We start from the raw sequence: 10,204 nt of genomic DNA on the forward strand, positions 1-10,204 counted from the left end.
CTGATATTTTTTAAAATGCAAAAATAATAAATGGAATAAAGACTCATATTAGAATGCCAACTAATAAATTAAGATGGAATAATGGAATTAGAGTATCACCACTTGGCAATTATCATAATAACTGTATCAAGCAAGAATCATCAATGAATATTATATGAGAAAGAAAAAGTTTGATCAGAAATAGGCTATATACATATTGAGAAAGTATCACCCCAAAAGATACATAATTAACTACAAAGGGAAAAACAGTAACTTAACAGTGAGTAACATAGCAGATGCCACCTTAAACAAGTGATCAAAATTAACTTCATCAGTTGATTTTGGAAGTAGATATCATGAGCCTCCTGAGAATGCCCTAAGGACACAGAATCATTGGTATGGGATCTGTCCAAATGTAATTTTGATCTAATCACATTAGAAACATTAGACAATATATTAGTCACACACATAAATCTACACATACATATATAAGAACACATAAACACAAACGCATTACCTATAAGGTGTGTGTGAGTGTGTGTGTGTGTATACGTGTGTATATATATATGTATATATATAAAATGTACACAATGTACTATATAAGTGTGTGTGTATAATAAAGTGAACGTGGTAAAATATTAACATTTGGTGACTTTTCAGAAAAATATATGAGGATGACTGAACTATCTGTACTATCTTAAAAACTTTTCTGGCGAATTTGGATTTGGAGAAACATGGCAGAATGAGAGACATCCCTAGATTGCTCCCCTTGAAACAACAATAAGCTGACTATCTAAACTCAACAAAAAACACCCAAACGGCATACTAGCACGTCTGAGCGTGGGATCTGCGCATAAGAGCTACCACAGGTCAGAACCTCAGGTGTCGGGAAGTGGACTGGGAAAAATAAAGAAGCTGTCTCTCACAGCCACCAGAGTTCCCTATAGGAGGACGGGGAGGGGAGAAAGTACGGCAAGTTCTCTGAACAGCCCTTCCTGGGAAAGCTGTTAGCTCTCTGTGGCCAGTGGCAGGGCCCGGTCACCAGGGCAGAAGGCAGAGAAATGAGGATGGCAGAAAAGTGGGGACGGCAAAGAAACAACAATTGATTTTTACTGGCCATGGCTGCAAAACCAAGGCCGAGCCACAGCCCCCAACTCCCAACCCAGAGGGTCCTCCCCCATGTCCTCTGAGACCGAACACCGCTAAGCCCCAGGGAAATCTGAGCAAACGCTACTAAAACTGTTGCTCATACTGACAGGGACTGAGACTGAGGATAGTGAGCATGATTAAATATCTACAAGAAAATTAAAAGGCATTATATAAAGCAGGGATCCAAGAAGCTTAGACTTCACCTACTGGAAACCAAAAGAAAAGCGTCTTCTTTGGAACAGTCTAAACAGAGACTTTTATATAATAAATCTTCTTTCTGGAAAAACAACAGAATACACTTCCAATAATGCCCAGGCAGAGAAATAGTCCATTAAACACCATAAGAAAACAAGGTGTGAAGGCATCTCAGAAAGAAAGAAAAAAAATCTCCAGAAAATAAGTTTACAGACATAGAAATATGCCACTGAAATGACAGAGAATTCAGGATGGTACTTCCAAAAAAATTCAGTGAGTTCTGATACGAGTCATATCAACAATTTCAGGAATTGAAAAAATAACTAGATAAGCAGAGCAAGGAGATTGAAACCCTCCAAAAGAACAGAATGTTCTAGAGATAAAAAAATACAGTGCAAGAGTTAAAAAATGAAATAGCAAGCTTGGGAAATAGAGTCAACCAAATAGGGGAAAGAACCAGTGATATCGAAGACAGAAATCTAGAAATAAATCAGAAAGAAGGGGAGAGAAACCGAAGAATGAAAAATAATGAAAGAGAAATTCAAGAACTAGCTGATACCATCAGAGGAGGAAACATAAGAATAATGGGCATTATTGAACGCGAGGAAAAGGAGCAGGGACTAGAAAGCATTTTCAGACAAATAGTTGATTAGAGTTTCCCAAATCTAAGGAATGAGCTAGAGCTGGGAATTCAAGAAGTCAACAGAATACACAATTATCTCAATCCAAAAAGGTCTTCGCCAAGACACATTGTATTATCAAAAATCAACGACAAAGACAAAATTCTCAGGGCATCCAGGGAGAATAAAACAGTAACATATAAAGGAAAACCCATTAGATTATCGTCGGACTTCTCAGCACAGACCTTACAACCCAGAAATGAGTAGAATCAAATATTCAAAATATTAAGTGAAAGGAACTACCAGCCTAGAATAATGTATCCAGCTAAGCTCTCCTTTAGATATGAAGGAGAAATAAAGACCTTTACAGACATACAAAATTTGAGAGAATTCTCTACTACGAGGCCTGCATTACAGGAAATTCTGAAAGGGGTCAGCTCACCTAAAACAAAATGACAAAAAAAAAAATACGTAATTAGGAGTAAAGTGACTATCAGGCAAATAGAAACAGAAGAGTGCACCCCTTACTCAGAACAGAGCATTATAAGCTTAAATAATGAGAATTGCTATAGCAAGATAGTAATGAACGTTCAGCATAGAGACAAATTGAGAAAACAATGACTGAAAAGGGGAGGGTTCATAGATCCAAATTCACAAAGGGGAATGGAGATAAGGCACATGCAGAGAAATGCACAACTGTGTGTGTGTGTGTGTGTGTGTGTGTGTGTGTGTATGTGTGTGTGTGTGTGTGTGTGTGTGTATATATATATATAACTATCCTTTACATATTCGTAATGGTAACCCCACAACATAGGGTCAGAATTGAAGTATGTAACATAAAACAAGAAGAACCAGAGGGAAAACCCACAAAAGCCAACTAAAATAAAGAAAACAGAAACAAAAGAACAAGGAAGCAATGGAAACTCTGAGCTACCATAAAGCAAAATAAAATGGCTATAAGAAGACCTCATATTTCAATAATCACCCTAAAAGTTAATGGACTTAACTCACCAATAAAAAGGCACAGAGTTGCAGAATGGATCAAAAAAACAAAGTCCAAACCATATGCTGCCTCCAGGAGACACATCTCAGCTCCAAAGACAAACACAGAATCAAAGTGAAAGGGTAAAAAAATGATATTTCAAGCAAATGGCATTCAGAGAAAAGTGGGAGCAGTGGTACTAATATCAGACAAAAAAGACTTCAAAATTAAAAAGGTAAAGAAAGATACCGATAAATGATAATGATAAATGATAAAGGGAATCATGCACCAAGAAGAAATAACACTTATTAATATCTTTGCTCCCAATCAGTGAACCCCAAATATGTAAAGCAATTACTAACAGAACTAAAGGGAAAAACAGACCAAAACACTATCATAGTAGGGGACCTAAATACCCCACTGTAAGATATGAACAGATCATCCAAACAGAAAATCAATAAGGAAATAACATCCTTAAATGACACATTAGGCCAACTGGACATAATTGATATTTACAGAGCCTTCCATCCCAAAACAGCTGCTTACAGATTCTCTAGTGCACATGGCACATTCTCAAGGATTGACAACATATTAGGACACAGAGATAGCCTCAACAAATATAAGAGTTGAAATCATACCAACTATATTCTCTGATCATAATGCTTTGAAACTAGAGATCAACTGTAAAAAGAAAGCAGGAAGAACCACAAATACATGGAAACTAGACAACATGCTACTGAAGAATAACTAGGTCAGGGAAGAAATAAAAAGAGAGATCAAGAGATACATAGAAAAGAATGATAATGATAGTACAACATATCAAAACTTTGGGACATGGCAAAAGTGGTCATAAGAGGAAAGTTCATATCATTCAGGTCTATCTCCAAAAACAAGAACAAGGCCAAATAAACAACCTAATGCTTCATCTTAAAAAACTAGAAAAGGAAGAACAAATGAGGCCTAAAGTCAGCAGAAGGAAATAAGCAAAATTAGAGCAGAAATAAATGAAATTGAAAACAAAAAAAGAAAGAAAAAATAAATACAACAAAGAGCTGGTTCTTAGAGAAAGTTAATAAAATTGAGAAACCCCTGGTTAGACTCACTAAAGAAAAAAGAGAAAGGATACAAATAAACAAAATCAGGGATGAAAGAGGGGAAATTACGACTGACATCGCAGAAATACAAAGGATCATGCAAGAATACTATGAAAAAGTATATAACACCAAATTTAATAACCTAGAAGAAATGGATAAGTACTTAGAAAAATACTATCTTCCTAGACTGAATCAAGAAGAACTGGAAAATCTAAACAGATGGATCAGCAGTATGGAAATTGAAACAATCATTAAAAACCTACCAAACAGTAGAAGTCCAAGGCCAGATGGCTTCCCCAGTGAATTCTACCATTCAAAGAAAATTTAATACCATTCTCTTCAAACTCTTTCAAAAAATCGAAGAGGAGGCAATAGCTCCCAATAATTATATGAGGCCAATATTACCCTGATACCAAAACCTGGTAAAGATAACATGAAAAAAGAAAACTACAGATCAATATCTCTCATGAACACAGATGTAAAAATCCTAAATAAGATACTAGCGAACTGAATACAGCCACATATTAAAAGGATTATACACTACGATCAAGTGGGCTTCATCCCAGTGACATAGGGATGGTTTAATATATGCAAATCGATTAATGTGATATACCATATAAACAAATTAAAAAATAAGAATCATATGATCTTATCAATAGATGCAGAAAAATCCTTTGACAAGATACAGAATCCATTTGTGATCAAAACACTTAACGAAATCAGTATAGAAGGAAAGTACCTTAACATAATAAAGGCTATATATGACAAACCCTCAGCCAACATTATACTTCATGGTGAAAAACTAAAAACCTTCCCTCTAAGATCAGGAACAAGGCAAGGCTGTCCACTATCACTACTCTTATTCAATATAACATTGGAGGTGCTAGCAAGTGCAATTAGACAAGAGAAAGATATAAAAGGCATCCAAATAGGAAACGAAGAAGTCAAACTGTCACTATTTGAGGATGGCATGATTCTCTATATAGAAAACCCTGAAGACTCCACAAGAACACTGCTAGAAACAATAAGCAAATAACAGTAAAGTTTCTGGATACAAAATCAACATTCAAAAATCCATAGTGTTCCTATACTCTAATATCTAGGAATAAATCTAACAAAACATATGAAGGACCTATATAATAAAAACTACAAGACCCTATTAAAAGAAATCGAAGGTACAAAGAAATGGAAAGATATTCCATGTTCTTGGATTGGAAGAATCATTGTTAAATGACCATATTACCTAAAGCATTATACAGATTTAATGCAATCCCCATCAAAATCCCACTGGCATTTTTTAAAGAAATAGAACAAAAAATGATCAGATTTATAAGTTAGTACAAAAGACCCTGAGTTGCCAAAGCCATTCTGAGAAAAAAGAACAAGGCTGGAGGTATCATTCTGCCCAACTTCAATTTATACTACAAAGCAACAGTAATCAAAATGGTGGTATTGGCAGAAAAACAGAAACACGGACCAGTGGAACAGAATCGAGAGTCCAGGAGTAAAGCCATATTTATGTGGGCAAATAATTTTCGACAAAAAAGCCAAAAACATACAGTGGAGAAAGAAAAGCCTCTTCAATAAATGGTGCTGGGAAAACTGGAAAGCCACCTGCAAAAGAATGAAACTAGACTGCTGTCTATCACCACACACCAAAATTAACTCAAAATGGATTAAGGACCTGAATATAAGACCTGAAACAATAAACTGCATAGAGAAAACATAGGAACTAAACTCAAGGACCTTGGACTTAAAGAAGATTTTATGAATGTGACCTCAAAGGCAAGGGAAGTAAAAGCTAAAATAAATAAATGAGACATCAAACTAAAAAGCTTCTGCTCAGCAAAAGAAATCATCAACAAAGTAAAGAGACAACCATCCAAATGGGAAAATATATTTGCAAGCAACGCATCCGATAAGGGCCTAATTACCAAAATCTACAAAGAACTGATATGACTCAATAACAACCAAAAAAAACCGATCCAATCAAAAAAATGGTCAGTGGACCTGAACAGACACTTCTCCCTAGAGGACATACAATTGGCCAGCAAATATTTGAAAAAATGCTCAACATCGCTAGCTATTAGAGAAATGCAAATCAAAACCACAATGAGATACCATCTCACACCTGGTAGAATCAAGACAAGTAATAACAAACGTCGGAGAGAATGTGGAGAAAAAGGAACCCTCATACACTGCTGGTGGGACTGCAAATTGGTACATTCACTATGGAAAACAGGTGGAGGTTCCTCAAAAAACTAAGAATTGATCTACCATATGATCCAGCAATCCCACTACTGGGTATTTACCCCAAAGACTTGAAAACCCATATCCAAAAAGATATTTGCACACCAATGTTCATAGCAGCATTATTCACAGTGGCCAGGACATGGAAGCAACCAAGTGTTCTATGATAGATGATTGGATAAAGAAGCTGTGGTACATATATACAATGGAATATTATTCAGCCATAATAAGAGATGAAATACTGCCATTTGTGACAACATGGATGGACCTTGAGATAAGCGAAATAACTGAGACAGAAAAAGTTGAAAATCACATAATATCACTTAAATGTGTGATATAAAACTAAAAGGAAAAAAATTTTTTCTGCAAGTCTAAGCTTATTTGAAAATTAAAAAGGAAAATTTTTTTAAAAATCCCACCTTTTAATCACCTTTCAATTATCTATTATCTATATCCAGGCAACAGGTGCTTTTTTTTAGTATTGTTTCTTCTATTTCATTTTTCTAAGAAGCCACTGTAGATAAACACAACTAATACTAGAAGACACATCTGGAAGTTTCAAATTCAGCTTCTGTACTGCTTCCTGTCCAAGTAAGTTTTAAACACTTATGAACAAAAATTAAGTTAAGCATAATCTCATCCTTCCATTTTAATCACGAAGTATGAAGTAGAATTTCTTTTTAATACCATTTTACAGATGATGGAACTAAGGTACAGAAAAGTTGATAACTTTATCCAAATATGTCAGCTAAGAATAACTAACCTAGCAAAGACCAGGGCCAGTCTGGCTCCAGAACTCAAGCTTTTGCCCTCATGCTGTTTCACCGTCCTACAACATATTACACAAATCAAGTTTAGACTATTAAAACTGTAATTTTTATGACATAGATAAAAACTGCTGACATGCGGTCATGTTTTCCTTTAAACATTATAGACTTAGTAAACAAGGATTATGTTATCTACTTACAAATTGTAGCTCAAATTTACCTCAAGACCGGTTATTTTCTGATCATACATTTACTATTTCTGCCTGTTTTATGCATGGACCCTGAAAATCCCAAGATTCACTGCACTCTACTGTTTTTTTCAGGGTTTACATACAGCTTAATATGAATGGAGGAACATAGTATCATGAAAATGATTTGCGAATAATGTGAATTAATGTTACCAATATTAAATTTTATTTTGTACTTTTCTTTCAAACTCTTGTCTAAATACATTAACAAAACCCATTCCAGTCCTATCTGTTTTTAAGCTCAGATAACATTATTCTCCCTCTTTGCGTGTGTGTTTTTTAGTTTTAAACACGCTACATCTTCCCTTAGGCTCCCGCAATAATAAAACTGAAACAAATTATCATAACTGCCTGAATTTCAATATGCTCCTATGGAAAAGAGAAAAAGGCACTAGTCCAACACAGTTGCCCACTGTGACTTAGCAAAAGCTAAGTCTACGACGACAGTGCCGAACATGTTAACAGGTGAATGGAAAAACCATCGCAGAGGGGCCTCGCCATCCTTGTTCTCCTCTCCCGACGCCTAAAGCCACCGGGAGACAGGCGACCGCGACCTTGCTGCTGCAACCCAAGCCGAGAAGGCCTCGATCCTCCACTCTCCCCGTAGGCTCAAGGCCCAGTTGCAGTCTGGGTTTAAAAGAGTTAAAAGGCTTCCATCACTCCCGGACTTCCCAATGTGCAGGGAGTAGAAAGGAAAAACCGAGGCGACAGGAGGTTCCATTCAAAAGTGGCGGAGACAAGGCCTGCTGGGTTTGAATAAGGCAGGGCAGAAGGCCATAAAACTAACCCGCACAGAAATAAGGCGTAAGAGTGACCGAGTGAGGATACCTGGTGTTTCAAGCCTCAGAAGGCGTCACCTCCCGCCAAGGCCTGAGAGGCGCAGGGTCAAAGGCCGCCGGCAGGGGAGCGGCGAGCAGATTGGCCGGCGGAGGAGCGCAGAGGCGCTGCGAGTAGGCCCCGTGCCCGCCGCGACCGCGTTGGCGGGGCCCTGACTCCCCCGCTTTACTCACCAGGGTCTGGGAATCCGGCCACGGGAGGTGTAAAGGCTGAAAGTACAGCAAGAAAGAAGACAGAACGCGCGGGGTGCGGGCCGCGAGCCCAGCCAGCCCCGCCTCCCAAAACCTGCGTGCGGAGCGTTCCCAGAGCCCGGGGGCGGGGCTTCCTGGGGGCGGGGCTTCCTGGGGGCGGGGCTCCCGCGGCACGGGACCCGCCCGTAGGTGAGAATCGGGAGGGGCGTGTATGAAGGAGGGTAGAGCTTTTCCAGATGTCCTGTACTAGTGGAGAAAAGGGGCGCAGTAGATTGGGGCTGGATTCCCATCTTCTTTCTCCAAGGAGATGACCCACCTTGCTCTTTAAAACTAGTCGTCTAGGTTCCGCTGGAAAACGAACAGCCGTTTTTGATATGAGGCGTTCAAAAATTATATTTAACTCAAGTACGCTGGTTGTTTTCAAACTTTAAATTGAGGAACCGTTTTGCCTTTTTTTTTTTTTAAATGAAACTTTACTTGGAAGGCCAAACTAGACAGACAGAAGTGACACTTTCGATTTGCAAAAGTATTTTGTAGAATCACCTTTATACTAGAATACTTACAGAAATAATTGAAAACAATGAGACAGGTGCGAACAAGAACTTTTGAAATAGCCGTTACAGCTGAAGCTTTTCATCTTACATCAGAAGCCAAGAGAATTCTCTATTTCGGTTACATAGTAACAAGGAAATCCTGACTCACAGTTTAGAATTTACTGATGTGTGCTCTCCTTATAATCTCACTGAATTTTTAAAACAAATTTTAATTGTGAAATATACATGTATAAATTTATCCCATATTTGCACATATAAAAAAATAATAATAAAAAGAATATCCAGGTACCACTGCAGAACTGAAGATACAGAAAATTACCGGTATTTTTAAAGCCTTCTAGGAAGGCCTCTCCTAGCATATCTTTCCCTCTCACCCAGAAATTACTATGCTTAATTTTGTATTACTCATTTCTTGCTTTTATTGAAAACAATTACATACATATGATTTCATAAAACTATAGTCATCCTGATGTTGTATTTTATATAATGAATCATACTGCATTTTTTCCCTCTTCTTTTTTCACTAACACTTTCAGATTTTGAGATTCATCTAAACATAAATCTATTTCACATAGACTAGACTGGAGCATGATTATCCATAAAACCTACTAATACTTTGCCTGGAAATAGCATCTTTTAATTTGCTTTTTCCCCTTGCTAATGGGGTTGTATATCTTTATATATGCTTAGTGACTACCTGTGTTTCTGTGAAATGCCTGTGGTCAATTTTGGACTCATTTTTAAAGGGGATATTTGCTTTTGAAATTTATATTTTACATAATCTTTATGTATTTTTAAAGTTTAAATACTTCTCTCTTGCTTATCAAATTCTTGTTTTAAAGTTTAAATACTTCTCTCTTGCTTATCAAATTTTTGCTGAGAACTATCCTAACACATAAAACTAATAGTAGCCTTTTGTTTCTCCTAATTACCATTTATTATTATAATAGTCTCCACCCTACAAGATTCTTGGGGTTGATCCTTTTCTATCCTGCTAATCGAAAAGCAGCACCCATTTCTCTTTTGCCATTAGCAATAAAGATCTTTCTCCTTATTTCCCAAGTGATGCAGACTTTTATACCTATAGCCATCCTTTTCGGTCTCCATTTCAATGAACCTCAGACATATACAAAATAATAGTGTATGAGGAGGTATGTCAGTTAGGATTAGCTTTAGTTATGTAAAACAGAATGCTCAAATAACAGTTGTGTAAATAAGACAAACCTTTGCTCATCTCTTCTTAAAAGGAATCCAGGGCTCATGATGACTCTACAGTTGTAATGAATCAGGCTCCTCTTTTTGACTTATTTATTTTTGCACCATCGTTGTTATTGCTGG

The 10,204-nt window shown here is 37.1% G+C and overlaps 1 protein-coding gene across 1 annotated transcript in view; it reads right to left on the reverse strand.

Moving 5' to 3' along the window:
- MANEA (mannosidase endo-alpha) overlaps positions 1–8,443 on the reverse strand; it is a 47,084-nt gene extending 38,641 nt beyond the window's left edge. The window contains exon 1 of the mRNA XM_039852833.1: positions 8,295–8,443. The gene's annotated coding sequence lies outside the window, so the exon portion shown is untranslated. The remainder of the gene's footprint in view (positions 1–8,294) is intronic.
- Between the last annotated feature and the right edge of the window lie 1,761 nt (positions 8,444–10,204).

This window comes from Pteropus medius, unplaced genomic scaffold (assembly GCF_902729225.1).
Source record: "Pteropus medius unplaced genomic scaffold, Ma_sr-lr_union100, whole genome shotgun sequence".
Classification (NCBI taxonomy): Eukaryota; Metazoa; Chordata; class Mammalia; order Chiroptera; family Pteropodidae; genus Pteropus; species Pteropus medius.